This window comes from Stegostoma tigrinum, chromosome 30 (assembly GCF_030684315.1).
Source record: "Stegostoma tigrinum isolate sSteTig4 chromosome 30, sSteTig4.hap1, whole genome shotgun sequence".
Lineage (NCBI taxonomy): Eukaryota > Metazoa > Chordata > Chondrichthyes > Orectolobiformes > Stegostomatidae > Stegostoma > Stegostoma tigrinum.
Window position 1 is genome coordinate 18,596,156 of NC_081383.1, and position 26,908 is coordinate 18,623,063.

The following is a 26,908-nucleotide window of genomic DNA, read 5'->3' on the forward strand; positions in this document are numbered from 1 at the left end:
ATTTGAATGGAGCTGTTTTTGTAAGGTGTGTTCAGGAGGGTTTCCTAACGCAGTACGTTGACAGGCCGACGAGGGGAGAGGCCATTCTAGACTTGGTGCTCGGAAACGAGCCGGGGCAGGTATCAGATCTTGTGGTGGGAGAGCATTTTGGTGATAGTGACCATAACACTCTCTCATTCTACATAGCTATGGAGAAGGAGAGGATTAGGCAGAATGGGAGGATATTTAATTGGGGAAGAGGAAACTATGATGCGATTAGACACGAGTTAGGAAGCATGGACTGGGAGCAGTTGTTCCATGGTAAGGGAACTATAGACATGTGGAGATTGTTTAAGGAACAGTTGTTGGGAGTGATGAGTAAATATGTCCCTCTGAGACAGGCAAGACGGGGTAAGATAAAGGAACCTTGGATGACGAGAGCGGTGGAGCTTCTAGTGAAAAGGAAGAAGGTAGCTTACATAAGGTGGAGGAAGCTAGGGTCAAGTTCAGCTAGAGAGGATTACATGCAGGCAAGGAAGGAGCTCAAAAATGGTCTGAGGAGAGCCAGGAGGGGGCACGAGAAAGGCTTGGCAGAAGGAATCCGGGAAAACACAAAGGCATTTTACACTTACGTGAGGAATAAGAGAATGGTCAAAGAAAGAGTAGGGCCGATCAGGGATAGCATAGGGAACTTGTGTGTGGAGCCTGAGGAGGTAGGGGAAGCCCTAAATGAGTTTTTTGCTTCTGTCTTTACGAAAGAAACGACCTGTGTAGTGAATGAAACCTTTGAAGAGCAGGTGTGCATGCTGGAATGGATAGAGATAGAGGAAGCTGATGTACTGAAAATTTTGTCAAACATTAAGATTGACAAGTCGCCAGGCCCGGATCAGATTTGTCCTCGGCTGCTTTGGGAAGCGAGAAATGCAATTGCTTCGCCACTTGCGAAGATCTTTGCATCCTCGCTCTCCACTGGAGTCGTACCTGAGGACTGGAGAGAGGCAAATGTAATTCCTCTCTTCAAGAAAGGAAATAGGGAAATCCCCGGCAATTATAGACCGGTAAGTCTCACGTCTGTCGTCTGCAAGGTGTTAGAAAGGATTCTGAGGGATAAGATTTATGACCATCTGGAAGAGCATGGCTTGATCAAATACAGTCAACACGGCTTTGTGAGGGGTAGGTCATGCCTTACAAACCTTATCGAGTTTTTTGAGGATGTGACTAGTAAGGTTGATGAGGGTCAAGCTGTGGATGTGGTGTATATGGACTTCAGTAAGGCATTTGATAAGGTTCCCCATGGAAGGCTCATTCAGAAGGTCAGGAGGAATGGGATACAGGGGAACTTAGCTGCTTGGATACAGAATTGGCTGGCCAACAGAAGACAGCGAGTGGTAGTAGAAGGAAAATATTCTGCCTGGAAGTCAGTGGTGAGTGGGGTTCCACAGGGCTCTGTCCTTGGGCCTCTACTGTTTGTAATTTTTATTAATGACTTGGACGAGGGAATTGAAGGATGGGTCAGCAAGTTTGCAGACGACACAAAGGTCGGAGGTGTCGTTGACAGTGTAGAGGGCTGTTGTAGGCTGCAGCGGGACATTGACAGGATGCAGAGATGGGCTGAGAGGTGGCAGATGGAGTTCAACCTGGATAAATGCGAGGTGATGCATTTTGGAAGGTCGAATTTGAAAGCTGAGTACAGGATTAAGGATAGGATTCTTGGCAGCGTGGAGGAACAGAGGGATCTTGGTGTGCAGATACATAGATCCCTTAAAATGGCCACCCAAGTGGACAGGGTTGTTAAGAAAGCATATGGTGTTTTGGCTTTCATCAACAGGGGGATTGAGTTTAAGAGTCGTGAGATCTTGTTGCAGCTCTATAAAACTTTGGTTAGACCGCACTTGGAATACTGCGTCCAGTTCTGGGCGCCCTATTATAGGAAAGATGTGGATGCTTTGGAGAGGGTTCAGAGGAGGTTTACCAGGATGCTGCCTGGACTGGAGGGCTTATCTTATGAAGAGAGGTTGACTGAGCTCGGTCTCTTTTCATTGGAGAAAAGGAGGAGGAGAGGGGACCTAATTGAGGTATACAAGATAATGAGAGGCATAGATAGAGTCGATAGCCAGAGACTATTTCCCAGGGCAGAAATGGCTAGCACGAGGGGTCATAGTTTTAAGCTGGTTGGTGGAAAGTATAGAGGGGATGTCAGAGGCAGGTTCTTTACGCAGAGAGTTGTGAGAGCATGGAATGCGTTGCCAGCAGCAGTTGTGGAAGCAAGGTCATTGGGGTCATTTAAGAGACTGCTGGACATGCATATGGTCACAGAAATTTGAGGGTGCATCCATGAGGATCAATGGTCGGCACAACATTGTGGGCTGAAGGGCCTGTTCTGTGCTGTACTGTTCTATGTTCTATGTTCTATCTGCAGTTCCTACTACCTCTGTATCAAGATGGCTAGTTTTCTATGTGTTCCATGTAATCGAACCTTGCTAAGCAGTCTATTGTGAGGAACCTTGTTGAACACCTCAATGAAGTCCATATAGATCACATCCACTGCTCTGCCATCAATCCTCTTCTTTTCTTCATCAAAAAAAAACTCAAGACATGATTTCCCCCACACAAATCCCTAATTCCTGTTGGCTATCCCTAATCAGTCTTTGCCTTTCCAAAAGGATGTAAATCCTGTCCCACAGGGTACACTTCCACAACTTGCCCACCACTGATGTCAGGCTCACCAGTCTATAGTTCCCTGGCTTTTCCTTACCACCTTTCTTAAATAGTGGGATCACGTTAGCCAACCTCCAGTCTTCCAGCACTTCACTTGTGGCCATCAATGATACAAATATCTCAGCAATGGGCCTAGCAATCACCTCCCTTGCTTCCTACAGAGATTTAGGTACACCTGATCAGGTCCTGTAGTGACCTTCAACCTTGAGGCCCAGGCCTGATCAGTCACCTTCCCAGTTGCAGCTTCAACTGTACTGCTACAGATTTTGGGATCACAGGTGTGGGGGAGGTGGAGACCAGGTAGCAACTATTAAGCCTAGGCCCTTGTTCTTGCCCAAAAGCGATATGCCCAACCTGCAGAAACAGGCACAGGATTTGCTGGCATCACTGTTTCCCTGAAAAGTAGAAACACCTGGAAACTAAAGCAATGGGAGTGCAGGTCAAAATGCATACTTAGCAGCCACTGAGTGTTCCACTGGACTTTGGCTGCAATGTAGCTGTTACTCTTTCCAATGGTAACAGCCTGGCCCTCATATTGCCAGAGACATCACAATAGTATGAACATTGAAGGTTTCTTGCACTTTTTGTTCCAACTGATTGGGTGACTCTGGCACACGTCTGATGTTCCTCTGATAACAAGGTGTAGAGCGGGATGAACACAGCAGACCAAGCAGCGTCAGAGGAGCAGGAAGGCTAACGTTTCGGGCCTAGACCGTTCTTCAGAAATCTGTTCCTGTGCCTCTCTCTGCAGGATAATTGTCATTTATGACCCAGAACAAGGGCATATCTCTGCTTGGGCTTTATAGATGCCTGCGTCCAAAGGCATATTTTCCCCTCGATCACACGAAGAGGAGCAATGTATTCAGCGGATTGCGCCGAAGTCTGATTTATATACAATAACAACCTCAGTTATATTCTCTGCTTTGTGGAGTATAGAGGAGTCCCTTGCCAATGTATCCTCAGAGCTCACAGACTTTACCTTTAGAAGTGAAGTTGAGGGTTCCCCAGCTATGAGTTCTTCCTTCTACAGGTTTCCTACATGCCACAATTATATGTATGAGGGATTTGAAGAAAATTGATAAAAGCTTCTGCAGCATTTTGCACTGAAGGTACCCAGTAATCAAGATAGTAGTTTGGAGCTTAAAGACAAAAAGCAGAAATTGCTGGAAAAGCTCAGCAGGTCAGCAGCATCTATGGAGAGAAATCAGAGTTAATGTTTCAGGTCAAGTGACCCTTCCTCAGAAGACCCAAAACATTAACTCTGATTTCTTTCCACGATGCTGCCAGACCTGCTGACATTTTTCCAGTAATTTCTATTTTTATCACTGCTATACAGCATCAACAGTTCTTTCAATTTGTAGTACAGCAGAGCCTACTTCGTTGATTGCCCAGGACAGTTTCCCTGTCAGCAAATGAGCAGTCTTCATTTTTCCCTAGCCAGTTTCACTATCTTCTCATAGGGTTATGTGGCCTGATATATAGCCCAACTACTCAAGTGTCTTGACATCTTGGTTCAGTTTCAGGCCAGTTTTTCCTGCAATGAGTGAAGGAGTATGATAACAGTGGATGCAAGAGCAGTTACTGATGACACATGAGCAGGAAACGTTGCGGTGTCCTGAATTAGTGAACAGGAAGCACAGAGAGCAGGAAGGGTTAGTAGGTGTTGAGAATGAGATGGGTGAAAGTCTTTGAGCGGACATGATGAATGCAATGCTCAGGTTTGTCTCCATCATCTTTGGTGAAAGTGTATCGTGACAAAGTTAGAACAAGTGTTGATCCTGTATGTGAGGTAGTAGACAGAAAATTGCATTACTTACATCTGTGAATCACAGGATATTGATGAACTACTTGCAGCACTACTGGAAATCTCTTTTGGAGAGCAATAAGCTAAGCTGCTATCAGTATTGAGTCTGATGGCAGTTGTTGCAATCAACAGGAAAGATAATTGATTTTCTCTCCATGGCCCTGTCCACCAGCATCTCGAGAAATCTTTCTGCAGGAAGTGTGGAGCATACTTGGTTTTTTTTTCAAACACCACCGAATCAGAATTTATAAATAAGCATGACAATATGAGGGATAACCCCTGTCTTGCAGTATCTAATGTGCAGCTGGGCTTTAAATATAGCGCCAAAGACTTGTGAGCAGACATTGTGAGAACTGAACTGGTATTTGGTAAACATGTTTAATTTTAAAAGTTTTAATATGTGTCACTTGGTCAAATGCTAAATACAATACATACCGTACATGAAAGGAAATTGCAGATGGTGCATAAAGAAATTCATCTGCATGTCACAGGGTATCACTCCCTAACTGTTCAAGGTATGTCATTCTCCATTTAGGCAACTTCAAAAGGTACTTCATTTGTTGCTGTGCACTTTGGAACATTAGTGACAGACATCATATAAATGCAAATATTTCTTTCCTCAATTAAAGCTAACATTGTTGTGATCATGCAGTTTCCCAAATGTTTTCCAATCAAAATTTCCTCAAAAACAAATACAAATGCCTTCCTCGAATCATGGACAGAATCGTTATCTTATTACTCGTGAACAGGATATTGTGTGAATTGGAGGATATTGGTGCTTTGTTTTTCCTCACAGCGTAGATTCCTATCAAAAAGTTTCAGCCGCAAGCCTTTGTAGGCTTAAAAAGGAAAAGTTCATCATTCTCACTCACCCCAGAAGTAATGCAACACTCCCGACATGATCTCTCTCTCTCGGACACACGTACCTACAAAGATTGGTTACATCTAAAGGCAGTGACAATTAACTCTGCGATAATAAAATGTGAGGCTGGATGAACACAGCAGGCCAAGCAGCATCTCAGGAGCACAAAAGCTGACGTTTCGGGCCTAGACCCTCTGATGAAGGGTCTAGGCCCGAAACGTCAGCTTTTGTGCTCCTGAGATGCTGCTTGGCCTGCTGTGTTCATCCAGCCTCACATTTTATTATCTTGGAATCTCCAGCATCTGCAGTTCCCATTATCTCTGACAATTAACTCTGCCTCTGGTTTAAGTGATATCCAGTGTCCCACCTATAGTAACAGGCTTCGTTTCTTGAATTAAGTTATTACTTTATAGCTGAAGTGACGAAGTTGTAAAGCAAAGGTTCCGAGTCAGCCGTGAGTTGATTTGTGATTAGCTTCCTGGAAATTCAGTTCTCAGGTGAACTTTAATTGGAAGAGGTTACACAGTTGGGTTACAAGTTTAGCGGTTCCAAGTCTAATTCATAGAGGGGGTGACCTTGTAGAGGTTTATAAAATCATGAGGGGCATAGATAAGGTGAATAGACAATGGCTTTTCCTTTAGAGGGCACAGGTTTAAAGTGAGACATAAAAGGCAACTTTTTCATGCAGAAGCTGGTGTGTGTAAGGAATGAGATTACCAGAAGTGGTGAAGGCTGGGAGATCGACGACATTTAAAAAGGATGGGTGGATGAATTGAAAGGGTTTAGACAGATATGGGCCAAATGAGGCTAGATTAATTTTGGATAACTGGTTGGCACGGACGACTTGGACCACCAGGTCTGATTCCGTGCTGTACAACTCAGAGACGCAACAGGTCCGGAAACACAGATGCTGAATTAGTGAACAGGAAGCACAGAGAGCAGGAAGGGTTAGTAGGTGTTGAGAATGAGATGGGTGAAAGTCTTTGAGCGGACATGATGAATGCAATGCTCAGGTTTGTCTCCATCATCTTTGGTGAAAGTGTATCGTGACAGATGCGGAACTGCAGATGCCGTAGGAGCCGAGACAACAAGGGATGGAGCTGGATTAACACACCAAGCAGCATCTTAGGAGCAGGAAAGCTGACGTTTCGGGTCTCGGCCTGTCAGAGTCTAGGTCCGGAAACAGAATTTACGTTTCGAGTCGGGTACGGCTTCTTCAGAAGACACTTGTGCTGGTTTCAGATTTTCAGCATCCACAATATATTGAACTATAAATCATTTTCTCCTCTTCTGGAGAGTGTGTCAAAATGAAAATTTAACTGCGAAAAGCCCTGGCACACTTGAAACGCACGGACGAAGGGGTTCTGAACTGGAAACAAAAATGGATGGAATTAGTGCCAACAACTTTGACTACTCGCCCATCCCCAACAACATTACCTTAACAACCCAGCGCGTCGCAGCACTTTCCTCTCCTTCCGAAACGCCTGCACGACAAAGCCATTGCCGCACGGCATTCCGGGAATTGTAGTCTATAGCGCGGCATTTTGTATGAGAAATGGTTATATGACTCATCGTGGCGCGGGTACGACGCGTACGTTACTGCCGGCGTCTCGTGAGCTCGCGGTGACCGGAAGGAAGTTTAGGTGCGCTCCGCTAATTTTGAACGACTAACGGTAAGTAAGGTGACTGAATAAAACCTAGGAATTGGAGCTTTTACAGTAGCGTGTAAGTAAAAAAGAAAATTTGCGTTTGACTTTATGTAATATATGTGGTTGTCTTATCAATTTGAAATCATCTGATGCGATGGAAATCTTTTCTCCCTCCGCCGCTCAATGTTAATGGTGAGCTCTGCACAGATGATCCCAAACCTGATGTGTGTTTCTTAAATTTTCTGTTTTTAATTCCACGATAAATCACTCGAGATTGTGGAGTCATTAAGAATTGAGTTTTTTTTTAAATTTGGCAGCGGTATTGCTGCTTTCTGGAAACTGTTAAGTACTGTTGAGGCCAAAAGAGCCACCTATTCAGGAAATGGTCAGAGGTTTGGACTTGTTGGGAAATAGTTCAATATTTGCTCCTGTCACTTTTGTGAAAGTTGATTACACTGCCAAAGTTAATCTTAGGAAAACTCACTGAAAACCCACATTTGTGTTTTAGACAATATTCTAACGTATAAAGAATACTGGCAGCAACGTAATTTTTAAAAAAAACAAATGAATTACGTCTAATTTTGCCTGTAGAAAGGAAGGGAATGCCGGTAGGACATAGTGTCAGAAGAAAACTTAATAACTGGAAGAAGGATTTAGAATTGATAAACAGGAGATGTTGGAGTAGCTGTATAATAATTTGGGGGGCTGGATGAACACAGCAGGCATCAGGCAGCATTAGAAAAGCAGGAAAGCTGACCTTTCAATTCTGGACCCAGACTCCAGCATCGGCAGTTCCTACTATCTCTCTTGGAGTAGCTCTACATGTGTAAATTTGATAAAGTGCAGGGACTGGAAGAGGTGCATTCTGGCATGTTGAAAAAAGTGAAAGTTGAAATTGCAGAGGCACTGGTAGTAATTTCTCAGTCTTTCCTAAAATCAGGGGTGATATTGGAGGCAAATGTAATGCTGCTTTTTAAACTAAAGGGTAAGTCCAATAATTACAGGCCAGTCAGTTTAAGTTCAGTGGTGTTGTATAGTAATGGTGTAGATATTGGTGTATAGGGACAATTTCCAAATTTGCAGATAATGCAAAACCTGGAAGCATTGTAAGGTGTGAAGATTCATAAAGTCATACAGCATGGAAACAGGCCCATGGACAGGACCAACCTGTCTGTGCTAACCAGACATCCCAATCTAACATTGTCCCATTTGCCCATCTCCAACTTGACCCCTCCTAATCAGAGACCCACCAAATGCCTTTTAAATGTTCTACCCATCTCCACTGTTGTGTCTGGTAGCTCACTCCATACATGCAAATCCCCTGTCCATAAAAGTTACATTTCAGATCCTTTTTAAATCTTTCCCCTATCAACTTTTAACCTATTTCTTCTAGTTTTGGACTTCATCACCCTGGGGAAAAATATTAGGCTATTCACCCCATCCATGCCCCTCATGATCTTATAAACCACTATAAGGGTCATCCCTCGGCCTCCAATGCCCCAGAGGAAAATGCCCCAGCCTATTCAGCCTCTCCCTATTACTCAAACTCTCCAGTCCTGGCAACATCCCTGTAATAAATCTTTTCTGCACCCTTCCAAGTTTAACAACATCCTTCCTAAAGAAGGGTGATTAAAATTGAACGCAGTATTCCAGAAGTGGCCTCACCCATGTCCTGCATAGCCACAACATTGACATCCCAAATCCTATATTCAATGTTTTGACCAATGAAGATAAGCGTGCCAAACACCACCTTCACCACCCTATCTACCTGCGACTCCACTTTCAAGGAACTATGCACCTGCACTCCTAGGTTTCTTTGTTTGACAACACTCCCCAGGGCCTTACCCCTAATTGTAGAAGTCCTGTATAAGAACAGTGTAAAACTACAAAAGGATGTCAACATGTTGATGGAGTGGGCAGATAAGGTGCCAGATGAAGTACAATGCAGAAGAGTGTGAGGTGATATATTTTGGTGCAAAAAATTTAGAAATACAATATAAAATAAACAATGCTACATTAAAGGGTATCTATGATTAGAGAAACCTGAGTGTTTATGTGCATATGTCCCTAAAGGGGTGGGACAAACAGTGAACAGTTAATTATGAAGAGAATATTCAAAGTTTTAGTAATAGGGACATAGAGTATAGGAGCAAGGAGATTATGCAGGGCTTGTATAAGATGCTAGTTAATCCTGAAATATTGTGTAATTCTTGGTGTCACACTTCAGGAATGATTTGAATACATTAAAGTGTCAAAGAGGTTTACAACAACAATTTCAGGGTTGAGAAAAAGCAACTATAATGATAGATGAGAAGAGTTGAAAATCCCTTCCTTTCAGAAGTAAAGACTCAGGATACATTTTTAAAATCATGAAGTGGTAGGACAAAGTCAATGGGAAGAACCTGTTTCCCCACAAAAGGCTTGAGAATGAGGGCACGCATAAGATCATTTGCAAAAGAATCAAATGGAATGAGAGAACTTTTTCACAAAGTGAGTAGTTAAGTTCCTGTGCCTGGAAGCACAGTGGAGGCAGGCTCAGTTGAGGTGCGCAGGAGCTTATTAGATGTTGTTCAGGGCTACTGAGAAAAGGCTGGAGAATGGTAAAGTCATAAATCAAAAACAGAAATTGCTGGGAAAGCTGGGCAGGTCTGCCAGCAACTGTGGAGAGAAAGCAGAGTTAATGTTTCGGGTTCAGTGACTCTTCTTCAGAACAGACGCTTCTGTTCAGGAGAAAGATCAATGATCCCAAAATGTGAATTCTAACTTCTCTCCGCAGATGCTGGCAGACCTACGCGGTTGTGCCAGCAATTTCTGTTTTCGCTTCTGAATTCCAGAATCTGCAGTTCTTTGGGTTTTTATTTGTTTATCAGCAATGTTTATTGCAATGAATAAGCAATGCTTATTCAGATAGCAAGTACTGACATGATGGCTTGAATTACCACCATCTGCACAGTAATATTCTTTGATTCTGTAACTCTTGTGCCACCTATCTTAATAAATTGTTTGTGCTACAGTTTTCTTTTGCCACCTTTAACTGCTCATTGTAGTCAAAGGAGACTGTTGGTTCAGGAAACCTGGTTATGTTGTTAAACCACTCTTTTTGTTAATCATTGGTCTCCATAATTTCCATGGTGGGTTGCTAGATGTATGGAATTTTATCTTCCAATATCTTTATTCTTATGAATAGTTTTGCAGTCAATCTCCAGTTTGAATAAGCGGAATACTTATTAATATGTCTCTCTACATGATAGCTGGTCCTCTTCCCTCAAGTGTCAAATTATATGTTAAGCATATTGTACACATTATCATCCATCCATTATGTTAATAATTACAATGTGATATTGTCAAGCAGTGTCAGAGGTGGATGTTGCTATGGAGCGAAGACAATCTTGTTGATCAGTAAACTTTAAAACTCAGCTTAGCATTGCGTAAGGCTGGTATGTGTAGATCCAGCCTAAGTTCAACCAGGAGGAATGTTTTCAACAGCTAAGATGCAATCTCTTCAATGTAAGATTGGTTGGATTGTTTTGATGTCGGAAATATTAAGCTGCAGCAAGTTCCAACCTGATTGCAACTTGGGAAAAACAGTGGGTAACACAACAAAAACCAAGGGTACAACCAGAGAAGTAAAGCTCTCAGTGAGAATATGGTGGTTTAGAGGTCTAACGTAATTCAGAGTCAGGAGTTCAACTCCCATTGCAGCAGCTGAGCAATTTAAGTGAAATTAATTGGATAAAATCTAGAACAAAGAGATGTGTAAGTAATAGATTACTGGATCTCTTCAGGCTGAAATCTCTCCCACCTTACCTGGTCTAGTCTATTTGAACCTATCCAGATGATTGTTGGGTACACTTTTAATTGACCTATGACACCACCTAATAAGCCATTCAGTTCTGTTCAAGAAAATGGCTCACTGTTACTTCACGGCACTTGGAGATGATAACGATGCCCACATCTATCATACCTTTACTTGCTGACGTTCACTGGCTCCCTGTCAGACAATACTTGAGTTTTAAAGTTCTCATCCTTGTTTTCAAATTGCACCAAGATCTTCCTAAATCCCTTTGTCTCTCCTCAGCCTTCCCTATGCAATGTTCTTTGTAAATTACCTCTTTGAATAAGCTTTTGGTTTTTTGTCCTCTTCTGTGAATTGATGTCAAAAGAGGGTCAATTGTTATCACTCATGTTAAGCATCTTGGGAAGTTTGACTGCTAAAGGCCCAACACTGATGTATATTGCTAATAGACTCTCAAGCTTGCTTCTAGTGGTACATTGTTCATTTAACAGCTGAAGGTCACCACCACCAACTTGCATTTGTATACCACTTCTGTCAGAGTGAAAATGTCCCCCAGATGCTTTACACCAACATTAATGAACAAGATATAACACCATCTCTATTCATATCTGGTATTATCTGAGTGCTAAACCAAGTACATTAATGATGTATATAGGGATGCTGTACTGTCCAATATTGGCAATGTTCTATCCTGCCTTTATTACTTGGGACTCTTTTGAAGACTGAAGCTGCAATGCAGTAATTCTTTTGACTGCTTCTGAACTAAATGGTAAATATGAAACCTACTTCAGTTAGTTCTTTGCCTTTCTTGTTTTGATACTGCTTGAGAGTGATTTTGTTTTTCGCATAGGAAACAGCATAACTTGTCTGCAGTCCCCAAAGGAGTTGATATCCATTTGCTAACCAATCAAAATAGATAAGATTACTTATTATATGTTTAAGACAAATAAGCTATCTTTTAAGTTTTTCTTCTTAGTGTCTCTTTAATGCTATATATGATCTATCCTGTCATTTTAGATTCCAAGACCTATTCACAGCATTTCAGGAGGTCCTTCAGGATTCAGTTTAGTTTGGGCGATTTAACAGCTGGTATTTTATAATAAATAACCCTTGTTTTTGATCTGGGCCCACACAATGCAAAAGACAATTTTGGTAAACTTCTATGAACCTGCACATCTTGTAGATAATGAGAGTGAAGTAATATGCCAAGAGATTAAAGTACCAACAACGTGTGATGCCAGGGAAAAATGTATTCCCACCATGTTCAGTCTAAAAGCTGGTAAATTAAAATAATTACATTTGACAAGAGATAACTGGGTGAATTATTTGCAGGTTAGACAGTCGCACAGCAGGGAAAAGAAAGCAAGATGATTTAATATTTTTAATTGGGTATATAAAATCTTTACAAATTTGGGTGAGTTTGTGGAAAATAATGTAGCATCAAGTTTTATTGTGTGAAGACCACAGAATAGATACTCAGTTATGTCTCAAATGATTAAGTAGGTGAATTACCAACAGTATTCTTAGTGATCGGATTCTCTGTTTACTTTTAACATTCAAATCCTCTGAGACCAAAATTGTCTTGTTTGTACAGTTTTTTAAAATCTTCCCTAGTCTAATTAAGATGTCACTATGACACTATAACAATCTGACAGAGTCTCATTCTCCAGCATTTGGCCCAAATTCCTCCACCACTTCTTCTGGCAGCTCATGCCTACATACGCCATCCTGTGTGTGGAAAAGTCACCCCTCAGGTTCTTTTTAAATCCTTCCCCTTTCACCTTAAACCTATGTCCTGTAATTTTGGACTGCCCCATCCTCTGTCGTGTGTGGAATCCTAGGCTATTCACCCAATCCATGCCCCCATGATCTTAAACCTCTATAAGGTCACCCCTCAGTTTTTGACATCCCTGGGGGGTGGGGGGAGGAAAAAAAGAGCTCCAGCCCGTGCAGCCTCTCCCTATAAGTCAAACTCTCCAGTCCTAGCAACGTCCCTGTAAATCTTTTCTGCACTGTCAAGTTTAAGAACATCTTTCCGACAGAAGGGTGACCAGAATTGTGCACAGTATTCTAAAAGTGGTCTCCTGTACAGCTGCAATGTGATAGTCCAACTCCTATACTCAGTGTTCTGGCTAATGAAGGCAAATGTGCAAAATGCCTTCTTCACCACTCTATCTACTTGCAACTTTACTTTCAAGGAACTATGCACCTGTACCCATAGGTCTCTTTGTTGGGCAACACTCCCCAGGATCTTACCATGAAGTGTATATGTCCTGCCCTGATTTGCCTTTCCAAACTGCATCACCTGACATTTATCTAAACTAAATTTTTACTGAGAGCTACTGGTTTTATGCTGTTCCTTTCTCATTGTTGAGAGGAATATGTAAAAGTGTCATAGTTGAGCTGTAGAAGAAAAAATAAAGTCATTGTTTCATACTAAAGAAGCTTTTTGGGACAGATTACAACTGAGGGTAATAAATGTTTAAATTCACCATGTATGTATATTTCTAAATTGTCTATTCTACTTCTTCATTGGAAAGGCTAAAGATAGGACCGTATTTGTTAAACTCTTTGGCTTGGTCTTTTTCTTCAAAAAATGAGCACAGATATTGGATCGCTTAACTGGCACAAACAGATGATGTGGCATAGGCTGAAATAAGTAACTGCAATATGATACCTATTTGCACTAACCAATTTTCCTAATCCATTGTAGGTTTAACTGCTAAATGAAACTTCTATTTGGCTAGGACACCGACATCAATTTTCAGTTTCTCAATTTACGTAGAAGAAGCAGTGTCAGTAACTTGCATTTATATAGCGATATTCATCTAAACATAGTAAAACATCTCAACGCACTTCAGAGGAAAATCTGACAAAAATGGGAATTGTGTCAAAGAGGACAACATGGATCTTGATTTCGTGGTTAGCATTCGGCATCATAACTAACAACAATTCTGGCAACTACACTTTTTTATTCACTCAAGGGACGTGGTCTTTGCTTACTGACCAGCATTTATTTCCTGTCCCTAGTTGTCCTGAAAAGATGATGGTGAGTTGCCTTCTTGAACTATGCAGTCCATTGTAGTGTACAACCACAATTCTGTGAGGAAGGGACTTCCAGGATTTTGATTTAATGACGCTGAAGGAATGACAGTATTGTTCTAGCCAGGATGATGAGTGGCTTGGAGGGCACCTTGCAGCTGGATGTTCCTATGTATCTGCTGCCCCTGGCTTTCATGATGCAAGTATCATGGATTTGGAAGGTCTTGAGGGTCTTTGTTGAATTTCTGCATGATATCTTGTACATTATACATGCTGCTACTGAGCATTTGCGGTGAAGGAATTGTATGCTTGTGAATGTGGTGTCAGTCCAGCAGGCTGTTTTGTCCTGGATAGTGCCCAGTTTCTTGACTGCTGTTAAAGTGAACTCATCCAGGCGATTGGGGAGCATTTGATCACGTTCCTGACATGTCTTTTGTATATTGATAGACTTGGGAGTCAGGAAGTGAGTTCTTCACTGCAGGATTGCTAACTTTTCGTTTGCTTTGTAGCCACCAGTTATTTGGCTAGTCCGGTTGAAGTTTGTGTCAATAGTAACCCCAAGCATATTGCCAGTGGGGTATTCAGCAATAGTAATGCCATTGACTGTCAAGGAGCAGTGGTTAGAGTGTCTCTTGTTGGAAATTGTCATTTCCTAACATTTGTGTGGTGCAAATGTTTCTTGTTGCATTTGGACACCGACTGCTTTAAGATCTGAAGTGTTGCAAATGGCGCTGAATTTTGTGCAATAATTGGTGACCATCCCACTTTGGACCTTATGATAGAAGGAAGCCATTGATAAAGTAGCTGAATATAATTGGACCTAGAACACTACACTGTGAAACTCTTGCAGAGACGTCTTGGAGCTGAGATGATGGACCTCCAGAAACAATTACCGTCTTCCTTTGAGTCAGATATGACTCCAACTAGCGGAGAATTTTGCCCCGATTCTTGTTTACTGCAGTTTTCCTAGAGCTCCTTGATATCAGTCGGTCAAATTTGACCTTGATGTCGAGGGCAGTCGCTCTTCTTTTGTCCATGTTTGAACCAATGCTGTAATGAGAGATTGGCAGCTGAGTGGCAGAACCCACACTGGTATTATTGAGCAGGTGCTTTTTAAAAGAAATGTTAATGACCTCTTCCATCACTTTACTGATGATCAAGAGTAGATTGGGGTGGTAATTGGCCATGCTTGATATGAACCTTAATTGTGGAAATCTAGAGGTTACTTCCAATGAGTGTGTGCTGTTCAATTTCACATAAGTGAAATTCTTCAGAAATCACCTAAATTTAAGTGAGCATCCTGTTTTATGACAACAAAGATAAAGTTGCTGGAAAAGCCCACACAGGTCTGGTAGCATCTGTGAAGAAAAAAAAGTTACATTTTGGGTCTGGTGACCGTTCCTCAGAACTTTTATGCCTTTTATGGAGCTTGATGTGGTTTCATCTTTAGCATCCAATCCAAGAGGATCTCGGACAGCTTCAGCAGTTTCAATGCTGGTTTGGACTCATCAGCTGGCACTGAGTTAGTGGATGTTGGGCCTTCCAGTAATAGCGCAGTCTACTGTTATCTATATTAATCTGTTGAAGCTGTCTGAGATCCTCTTGAGTTGGATGCAAAAGATGAAACCACATCAAGCTCCAACTGTTTGGACATGGCTTTGATCTCATTCAAGCATACTGGAGACTCCCTGGTAAATCTTTAGTCTGAATATCATAAGCATTTGGGTCAGAATGCTGCCATTGACTTGAGGCATGAGCATGGTATCAGCCACAGTGCTCTCCACCCAGGCAGGAGTAGGTTCCTATTTGTGGTTGGCCTTCTGATAATGGGCATCAGCATTTGCATTACTTTTGCCAGATCTGGAATCTGATCTGCCTGCATTCAATGGTCCATTACGTCTCACTTCCATCCAGTTTGGTGGATGTTTTGAAAGTAGCTGAATGAGTTGTCAGTAAACACTTCAAACTCTGCACTCATTAGAATGCTTCTGAGCTTCTGGAAAATTGCTGACCTCAAAGCTAGCAGTTAGAGTTCAATACTGAAATAATTTCCATTTTCCTTTCATTTAGCTTGCAATTGACTGGCACAAACAGTAACCTTTTTTTTGCCTTTGAAGCTGTGACAGCATGCTCCAGGGCCAATGAAACGGGTGTCTGTTTTCAACATGAAAAGGAACTTGAAATCTGGGTAACCAAGAACAGATGGTGAGACGAGCTTCTGTGTGAGGCTGCAGTAGTCCTCATGTGCTGGGGTCTAACTCCCTGCTGTTCTATGTGAAGTATCTCACCTCCTGCATTGTTTCCTGACCATTCATGGCAGTCTCTGACTTCAGCAAATCATGAAGTCAGGCAGCCAACTGTCCACAGCCTTGTACAAGCCTCCATAGTTAACTATCTAGACCAAGGAACCCATGTTCTTCCCCCTCCATCTCAGGCCAGGCCAGATGCTGTAGCACTTAATTTTGTCATGGCAGGAAGTTAATACCTTCCTTGGTAACAAGTTTGGAGTCATAACTGACACACAGGAAGATGGTTGTGGTTGTTGGACATCAGTGAATTCAGTTCCAGGACATTTCTACAGGAGTTTCTCAGGGTAGTGTCCTAGGCCCAACCATTTCCAGCTGTTTCTGCAGTCCTTCCTTCCATCATGAGGTCAGAAGTGGAGATGTTTGCTGATAATTGCACAATTTTTGGCAGGATTCATGACTCTTCTGATAACGAAACTAACCTTTGTCCAAATTCAACAGTATCCAGGTCTGACAAACGGCAAGTGACATTTATGCCACACAAATGGCAGGGAATAGCCATCTCCAGTCAGAGGAATTCTATCCATCATCCTTCAAGATTCAGTAGCATTACCATTGCTGAATTCCCCTCTATCTGCATCCTTAGGGTTACCATTGACCAGAAATTTATCTGGACTCTCTGTATATATGTACAATAGCTACAAGAGCAGGTCAGAGCTAGGAAATTTGAATGAGTAACCTACCACCTGACTCCCCAGAGCCTGTCTACCATCTACAAGGCAGAAGTGTGATGGAATGATCCTTACTTGCCTCGATGAGTGCAACTCCAATAACACTCAAGAAGCATGACGCCATCCAGGGTAAAGCAGCCTGCTTGATTTCCACTGTATCCACAAACATCCCGTCCTTCCACCATCGCTCAGTAGCAGCAGTGTGTACAATCTACAAGATACACTGTAGAAATTCATCCAAGCTTATTAGGCATCACCTTCTAAATCCATGACCACTTTCATCTGGAAGTACAAGGGCAGCAGATATAAGGAAACAGCACCACCTGCAAGTTCCCCTCCAACAACTTAACATTTTGACTTGGAAATAGATCACTGTTCTTCGGCGTCACTGGTTCAAAATCTTCGAATTACCTCCCTAACAGCATTGTGGGTCCACCTATAGTACTGTACATATACAGCAGTGGTTCAAAAAGGCAGCTCACCACCACCTTCTCGAAGGCAACTGGGAATGGACGGTTAACGTTGGCCAGCCAGCAAAGCCCACGTACTGTCAGAGATTTTTTTTTAAAAATGCAAGTACTATTTTTTTTTTCTGCAAAGTTGTTATTTCTCTGGTTTGACTTCTAAGTTAAACTGTGATGAACAGGCTAAAGCAATGTACGGTTTTGCAAAGGTCTCTAAATATCCAGCTGACGATAAATATTTCATTGAGATGTATCAGGAGGGTGTGGAAATTAAGGTTGCCAGAAACTTTATCCATACATTTGTATGGGTGGCAAGGGCAATACAGAGCCCAAATGGAATTCTTATGTATTCACAAAGATCCCTGCTGCCTGTTCAGAATGCTATCTTTTCAATATCTTGGACCGCATTAGTTAACTGGTTATAACCTTTGGACTAAGTGGAGACCAGTAATATTCTGCACCTTTTATGAACTTGCAAAACTTCCACAATGTTAGATAGAGGGTAAGCATTCTTGGAGTCTTTGTATCAAGTGCTCAGTAATGACAAAATTCCTTCGTTTTTCATCCATCTTCCTTGTGAGGACTATGGGGAAGGCATATGAACTTAATGACTGTAAAATGACACCTCACTCCAAAGACTTCTGCAGCCAGTCCTGGACTTTCTCCTGGTGATGCTGCCATATGAAATCCTTACTGGACGATCATCTGTATTTGTAATCCTGTTGCTTACCATGTCACAAAACTTATAGTTGCCAACTTTATTGAATGATGCCATGTACTCAGTGAACATAGAAACAGGTAGCCTCCTTTGAGTGTCCTCCAACTCATCAATGTCTATTTTTCAAATTAGGGTAGCGATATCTCCTCCAGTTAGTCCACTATTCACAAGAGTGGCAGATTTAAGCGTACCTATGAGTGTCTTTGATTGGATGTGAACACTTTTTGCGGAAATTGGCAATCTGTATTGGAATCCTATACTTTTCTCCCACGGTAACAAAGATGGCTTCCAGAGTCGCACCAGATGGAAGCTCTGTTACAAGTGACACATGACACTCCAACAAGACCCAATGTTGACCATTTGGCAATGACTTGCATGAGTCTTCAAGAACTGGTGCAGGTAAAAGAACAACCCAATGCATTGTTACTCAAATAGTACTATGCTCCTGTTCAGCTGTTGCACCTGGAGAACAAGGCCAACGACTTCTATGCCACTCTTGTGATGTGCTGCTCATACCAGTCACCATACATGTTTTCCAAGTTTACCCAGATATCTTTTAATACGTTTGACTCCAATACCATAGATATTATTAACTTTCTTCTTTCCACTAGTTTCGATTTGGTCTTATTAGAAAAAAAACTATTAGAAAACCCAGGCTATGAAAAGTGTTATTGAGTACAGATATGGCGAGCTCCACGCAGCTAAGATAAGGAATGTCTGATCCCTGCAAAGGAAGGATTTAGATGAGGAAACAGACGTCAGTTGGCTTGCATTCCTCAGCCAGATACTCTAAAAAGGACTAGTGAGTAATTGTTCATACCTCTGCTCCTGAGTCAGTTAAATTAGGCACAATGTTTCTGCTTTGCCACATTTTATGCTCATTTTGAGAAGCCCACATTACACTACAGAAGGTCAAACCTCAGTGGGAGGACTAACTAATCTAACACTTGGTGAGAACAGAAAGGCATTGCACTGGATGAGGTCTCTGTGCCTGATCGCAGTGTTTGTTGAGATAATCTCATTTGAAGTGTCTAGCCCTGTCACAGTTCCAGAGCCTCTTTCGAGCATCACTCGGTTGGATCAGCTGTGAGGCTTACCACGGAGAGAGGACAGCTGGATCTGCACTTCCTGCGTTGCAATCTGTTCTGGTTGTCTTTTCAGCCTGAAATCTATATTCTTATCCTTGCTGATAGGAAATTGTGCTGAGAGTCTTATCTTCCTCATGATCTGGATGAGGTGATCTCATGCTTCAGAGAAAGATAACTGAAGCTTATTGCAATTAGGCCTTCTCTATGCTATTTGTTGTTTCTGTTCTTCACTGCATTTGCTATTTGAGTCTTCAGTATCCTGACTCTGATCAGAAGGAAGGATGCATAATGCAGTTGAACAACTATGCCAGTTCCAAGGACATGAAAAAAGATCCTCCCCCTTTGGCTTGTGTATATGCATTAAAATCTCTACTGTACCTCAGACTGTTGTCCCCAAAAATTCCAGTCAATTGCTCAACGATCTACTGCAAACTAACTTGAATGTCTGCGCTGCTTCTCAGTATTTTCCGATGGGTTTTTTCTGCTTCTGTTGCACCATCACAAACACCAGCTGCTCACTTGCACTAAGGCTGCTTGATGTCTAAATGGCTATACATCCTCAATCCAGTATTCAGTTCCCGGATCATCAGGCGTTTCCTTCCCCCATAGTATTCAAGGAATGCAAATCGGATGACTGCCTGGATTTGGCCGAAAGGTCCAATTCTCTCTGCCAACATCTTTAGCCTCCAGTGACTTCTGAGCAGTGTCAGTCTCTTTCCCGGATATTCTCAATTTCAACACTTCCGCCATCTGCTGTATCTCAGCCAGGGATCATTCAACCTCGTCCACCATGACTTGATGCCTGTATAGTGGAACCTGTCAACTACACCAGAAGTATATCATGTGAAATTTGAAAACAGATATCCAAAGGCCGTGAAGTAGGGAATCTTTATTCCATTGACTTCAGGCCATTTGAAACAAGAAAGGACATTAAGAATAAAAAAAAACTATTGACTCTATGGAATGACTATGTATACTTTGAGGAATTCCTTTGTCTGATCCCTGTCTCTTCCTATTAACCCCCTGCCTTCCAAAAAACCGTTTTTGTTCAATGCATTTTATTGCATTCAACTGTTTCAGCTGCGCTCCATCATTGGCATCACTTGCTGCTGGAGATCTGATTTTAAGTGCATTTTATTACTTGGTTTGTGATGCAGCTTGTGAGAGGGGTCTTGTGGTGCATTGGTAGCATCCCTTGCTCTGAGCCAGAAGACCGGGTTTCAAGTTCCACCTGCTCCAAGGGTGTATAATAATGTTTATGGAGAGGATGATTGGAAAATATCGTCCAGCCTTAGACTTCAGTGTGACTGACTGTTTAGCCTGTCTGATGACATAATTGTGAAAGGTCAACATGCCCTTGTGATAACACTAGAATGAATGCAATATGGATCTGGAGGAGCACGGGCAGCAACACTTCATCAACTTCATCACTTCAACACTGCTCTTCACTCAGTTTGTTCCTTGTGAAATAAGGAATTATGTGTCATGACTTTAAAACTTTCTTCCATTATAATGTGGTTACTATCATGAAGACATGAGATTAACTTATTTGTATGGCTAAAATATTGATTTAAGTGTAGCCATTTAGTTGTAAAATTTACAAAATGTCAATTTTCCTGCTCCTCTGCTGCCTGCCCTGCTGCGTTCTTCCAGCTTCACATTGTTATCTCTGACTCCAGCATCTTCAGTTCTTACTATCTCAATAAATGCAATGTTATGAAAGATGAAATGCGCACTAGATCTTTATGCTTGATTCTGTGTCATTGACAAATGCCATCTTTTTGCGTAGAGCAAAATCTTGATAATGAGGGGAAGCTTGATTAGTGCTTTGTTTTTGAGTAAAGGGAGATAAGGAAAAGGTAGGGTTAATGAAGAACCATTGGAGGTTGCTGAGACAGGAGGGAGGCAAAGTCTTAGTGATTCGACCATAATATGCTATGAATTGATGATACAAATGATAAAGGTATTTAAGTCGATGAAACTGTTCTGGATCCCAATGTTTATTACATCCTTTCCTTTCAATTTGTGGATAAAATTGTGTGTAGTGTGAAACCTGCTTAGTGGTATTTACATATGTATGACTTTTTTTGAAGTGAAAATGACAGTTTTTGTTGCGGTTTGTTGATGGTAATAGTGTTTCAGTTTAAACTAAAGTGTACATAAAACTTTTATTTTAATGACTCCCAATAAAACATGGTTAGTCAGAGTACCATAAAAACTGATAAGGGCAATGTTTAGTGAAGCTTACATGAACTGTGTCAAAGGGCTACACAGAACTGACTTTTCAGGATCTTACTGCAAATCTCATTACTAAAGCAGAAGAGGTGACAATTATTATTAGTAGCTTTTTAAACAAGGTATTGAACTTCAGGCTAGCCACTATTATCAGCTGAGTTGGGAATGGATGTCATTGAAATATTCTCCTGTTGGTAGTGATCCTTTTTAGTATGTAATCCAAGCTGGTATGATTGACAGATTCCATGTGGCAATTTCTTGAGTGTTGTGCGTTTCAAAAAATGTAAATTTCACTTAGCTGCTGGAACAGAGAAGTGAACTGTAGAGATATTGAGTTCTTTCTCACTTTCTCCTCCATTTAAGACCATAAGACATAGGAGTGGAAGTAAGGCCATTCGGCTCATCAAGTCCACTCCGCCATTTAAATCATGGCTGATGGGCATTTCAACACCACTTCCCTGCACTCTTTCCCCACCCCCGTATCCCTTGATTCCTTTTGAGATCAAGAATTTGTCGATGGATGCCTTGAAGGCATCCAACGTCCCGGCCTCCACTGCACTCTGCGGCAATGAATTCCACAAGCCCACCACTCTCTGGCTGAAGAACTGTCGTCTCATTTCAGTTTTAAATTTACCCCCTCTAATTTTAAGGCTGTGCCCATGGGTCCTCGTCTCCCCGGAAACAACCTCCTAGCGTCCACCCCTTCTAAACCATACATTATCTTGTAAGTTTCTATTAGATCTCCCCTCAACCTTCTAAACTCTAATGAGTACAATCCCAGGATCCTTAGCCATTCATCATACGTTAAACCTACCATTCCAGGGATCAGCCGTGTGAATCTCTGCTGGACACGCTCCAGGGCTAGTATGTCCTTCCTGAGGTGTGGGCCCCAAAATTGGACACAGTATTCTAAATGGGGCCTAACTAGAGTCTTTTAAAACCTCAGTAGCACATCGCTGCTTTTATATTCCAACCCTCTTGAGATAAACGACAACATTACATTCGCTTTCTTAATTACAGACTCTACCTGCAAGTGAACCTTTAGAGAATCCTGGACCAACACTCCCAGATCCCTTTGCACTTCTGATTTGTGAATTTTCTCACTTTTTAAAAAATAGTCCATGCCTGTATTCTTTTTTCCAAAGTGCAAAACCTCACATTTACTCACATTGAATTTCATCAGCCATTTCCTGGACCACTCTCCTAAACTGTCTAAGTCTTTCTGCAGTTTCCCCACCTCCTCAGTACTACCTGCCTGTCCACCTATCTTCATATCATCGGCAAACTTTGCCAGAATGCCCCCAGTCCCTTCATCCAGATCATTAATATACAAGGTGAACAGCTGTGGCCCCAACACTGAACCCTGCGGGACACCACTCATCACCGATTGCCATTCCGAAAAAGAGCCTTTTATCCCAATTCTCTGCCTTCTGTCAGACAGCCAATCCTCAATCCAAGCCAGTAGCTCACCTCAAACACCATGGGCCCTCACCTTGCTCAGCAGACTCCCATGAGGCACTGTATCAAAGGCCTTTTGGAAGTCTAGATAGATAACATCTATTGGGTTTCCCTGGTCTTAACATACTTGTTACCTCTTCAAAGAATTTCACCAGTGTGTTTTGAGGATCGCAGAAAGGAGTGATTCTTTAATTCTATTCTTGATTATCTAACAGTTATAATTTTGTTTAACTTGATTTAGTGGTAGTGTATACTCTGTTATTAAGGATGAAGGCAGTGGATCTAAATAGAGATTGATCATAACCGCCAGCTTGCACTGCACTGTGGTACATCCGATGACCCTGCTATTGTGCTCCCTCATAAGTTTCAAGCTATTAGTCATAAACTTTAAAAGTTCTGTTCAATGTTATAAATCTTGCAATTGAAAGGTAGTGGCAGAGGTTCCTTTTATGTATCTGCACAAAGCCACTTTCCAATTTAAAGTAGATGATATGTTGAAATAGGATGAACTGTTTTCACTCTCTCATGGTGTTTACTTACTCTTTCTTTGTAGGTTTTATCTATCACTGCAGAATAGAGTTAAAATGGGATTATCTGGATGTAGTAGATTCCCTCCCTAAGGGCATTGTAGATCTACCTACAGCACATTCAAGAAGACAGATCATCACCACCTTCCTGAGGACATTGGGGGTGGGCAAAAAATGCTGGCCAGCCAGCAAAGGCCATGTCCCACGAGTGAATAAAAATAAGCTCTTCACTTAGTTTGTTCCTTGTGAAATTGGGAATTATGTGTCATGACTTTAAAATTTTCTTCCGTTTATAATGTGGTTACTTTTGGTGCTATGATGTTGTGGCCATAACAGAGACATGGGTTTCTCATGGGCAGGAATGGTTGCTGGATGTTCCAGGGTTTAGAACATTTAAAAAGAATAGGGAGGGGGGGAAAAGAGGAGGGGGTGTAGCACTACTAATCAGAGAGGGTATCACAGCTACAGAAGCTTCCTTTGTCGAGGAAGATCTGCCTACTGAGTCAGTATGGGTGGAAATTAGGAACAGCAAGGGAGTAGTCACCTCGTTAGGGGTTTACTACAGGCCCCCCAATAGCAGCAGGGAGATTGAAGAAAGCATAGGTCGACAGATTTTGGAAAAGTGTGCACGCAGTAGGGTTGTTGTAATGGGTGACTTTAACTTTCCTAATATTGATTGGAACCTCCTTCGAGCAGAAGATTTGAATGGAGCTGTTTTTGTAAGGTGTGTTCAGGAGGGTTTCCTAACGCAGTACGTTGACAGGCCGACGAGGGGAGAGGCCATTCTAGACTTGGTGCTTGGAAACGAGCCGGGGCAGGTATCAGATCTTGTGGTGGGAGAGCATTTTGGTGATAGTGACCATAACTGCCTCACATTCTACATAGCTATGGAGAAGGAGAGGATTAGGCTAAATGGGAGGATATTTAATTGGGGAAGAGGAAACTATGATGCGATTAGACATGAGTTAGGAAGCATGGACTGGGAGCAGTTGTTCCATGGTAAGGGAACTATAGACATGTGGAGACGGTTTAAGGAACAGTTGTTGGGAGTGATGAGTAAATATGTCCCTCTGAGACAGGCAAGAAGGGGTAAGATTAAGGAACCTTGGATGACGAGAGCGGTGGAGCTTCTAGTGAAAAGGAAGAAGGTAGCTTACATAAGGTGGAGGAAGCTAGGGTCAAGTTCAGCTAGAGAGGATTACATGCAGGCAAGGAAGGAGCTCAAAAATGGTCTGAGGAGAGCCAGGAGGGGGCACGAGAAAGGCTTGGCAGAAGGAATCCGGGAAAACACAAAGGCATTTTACACTTATGTGAGGAATAAGAGAATGGTCAAAGAAAGAGTAGGGCCGATCAGGGATAGCATAGGGAACTTGTGTGTGGAGCCTGAGGAGGTAGGGGAAGCCCTAAATGAGTTTTTTGCTTCTGTCTTTACGAAAGAAACCAACCTTGTAGTGAATGAAACCTTTGAAGAGCAGGTGTGCATGCTGGAATGGATAGAGATAGACGAAGCTGATGTGCTGAAAATTTTGTCAAACATTAAGATTGACAAGTCGCCAGGCCCGGATCAGATTTGTCCTCGGCTGCTTTGGGAAGCGAGAAATGCAATTGCTTCGCCACTTGCAAAGATCTTTGCATCCTCGCTCTCCACTGGAGTCGTACCTGAGGACTGGAGACAGGCAAATGTAATTCCTCTCTTCAAGAAAGGAAATAGGGAAATCCCCGGCAATTATAGACCGGTAAGTCTCACGTCTGTCGTCTGCAAGGTGTTAGAAAGGATTCTGAGGGATAAGATTTATGACCATCTGGAAGAGCATGGCTTGATCAAATACAGTCAACACGGCTTTGTGAGGGGTAGGTCATGCCTTACAAACCTTATCGAGTTTTTTGAGGATGTGACTAGAAAGGTTGATGAGGGTCGAGCTGTGGATGTGGTGTATATGGACTTCAGTAAGGCATTTGATAAGGTTCCCCATGGTAGGCTCATTCAGAAGGTCAGGAGGAATGGGATACAGGGGAACTTAGCTGCTTGGATACAGAATTGGCTGGCCAACAGAAGACAGCGAGTGGTAGTAGAAGGAAAATATTCTGCCTGGAAGTCAGTGGTGAGTGGAGTTCCACAGGGCTCTGTCCTTGGGCCTCTACTGTTTGTAATTTTTATTAATGACTTGGACGAGGGAATTGAAGGATGGGTCAGCAAGTTTGCAGACGACACAAAGGTCGGAGGTGTCGTTGACAGTGTAGAGGGCTGTTGTAGGCTGCAGCGGGACATTGACAGGATGCAGAGATGGGCCGAGAGGTGGCAGATGGAGTTCAACCTGGACAAATGCGAGGTGATGCATTTTGGAAGGTCGAATTTGAAAGCTGAGTACAGGATTAAGGATAGGATTCTTGGCAGCGTGGAGGAACAGAGGGATCTTGGTGTGCAGATACATAGATCCCTTAAAATGGCCTCCCAAGTGGACAGGGTTGTTAAGAAAGCATATGGTGTTTTGGCTTTCATTAACAGGGGGATTGAGTTTAAGAGTCGTGAGATCTTGTTGCAGCTCTATAAAACTTTGGTTAGACCGCACTTGGAATACTGCGTCCAGTTCTGGGCGCCCTATTATAGGAAAGATGTGGATGCTTTGGAGAGGGTTCAGAGGAGGTTTACCAGGATGCTGCCTGGACTGGAGGGCTTATCTTATGAAGAGAGGTTGACTGAGCTCGGTCTCTTTTCATTGGAGAAAAGGAGGAGGAGAGGGGACCTAATTGAGGTATACAAGATAATGAGAGGCATAGATAGAGTTGATAGCCAGAGACTATTTCCCAGGGCAGAAATGGCTAGCACGAGGGGTCATAGTTTTAAGCTGGTTGGTGGAAAGTATAGAGGGGATGTCAGAGGCAGGTTCTTTACGCAGAGAGTTGTGAGAGCATGGAATGCGTTGCCAGCAGCAGTTGTGGAAGCAAGGTCATTGGGGTCATTTAAGAGACTGCTGGACATGTATATGGTCACAGAAATTGAGGGTGCATACATGAGGATCAATGGTCGGCACAACATTGTGGGCTGAAGGGCCTGTTCTGTGCTGTACTGGTCTATGTTCTATGTTCTACTGTTCTATGTTCTATGTTACTATCGTGGAGACATTAGATTAATTTATTCGTATGGCTAAAATATTGATTTAAGTGCAGCCATTTAGTTGTAAAATTTACAATCTGGTGCAAAAAAATTCCACAATGGCAGCAGTTAATATTACATTAAGGGTTCAATTTTTAAACAGTTTGGATTAAGACTCTGATGCAAATTATGACGCAGTATTCCAAACTAAGGGCTGCATTAGCATGGGATCTGGTATTGTCTTGCTAACTACTGCCATCTGTCTTTGAGATAAAACGTTAAACCTTCCATATGTTGGAGGTGCGGTCTTTAGAAGAAGTGGTAAACTGAGACCCCCAGTCTGTCCTCCTTTGGATGTGAAATCTCTAATGGCACTGTTCCAGAGAGATTTTATTATTGGTGTTTTGGTCGATGGTTCTCTCAACATTGAGTCAGCACGGAAACAGACCCTTTTGGTCCCACTCATCCGTGCCAACCAAGTTTCCCAAACTAACTAG

General features: G+C 42.3%; 1 protein-coding gene across 2 annotated transcripts in view; it reads left to right on the forward strand.

The window, feature by feature from the left end:
* Positions 1–6,598: 6,598 nt before the first annotated feature.
* The window catches only part of scamp4 (secretory carrier membrane protein 4), a 41,491-nt gene continuing 21,181 nt past the window's right edge, over positions 6,599–26,908 (forward strand). Inside the window, exon 1 of one of the 2 annotated variants that reach the window (XM_048560054.2) lies at positions 6,599–7,036. The gene's annotated coding sequence lies outside the window, so the exon portion shown is untranslated. The other variant, XM_048560055.2, reaches the window with a different exon arrangement.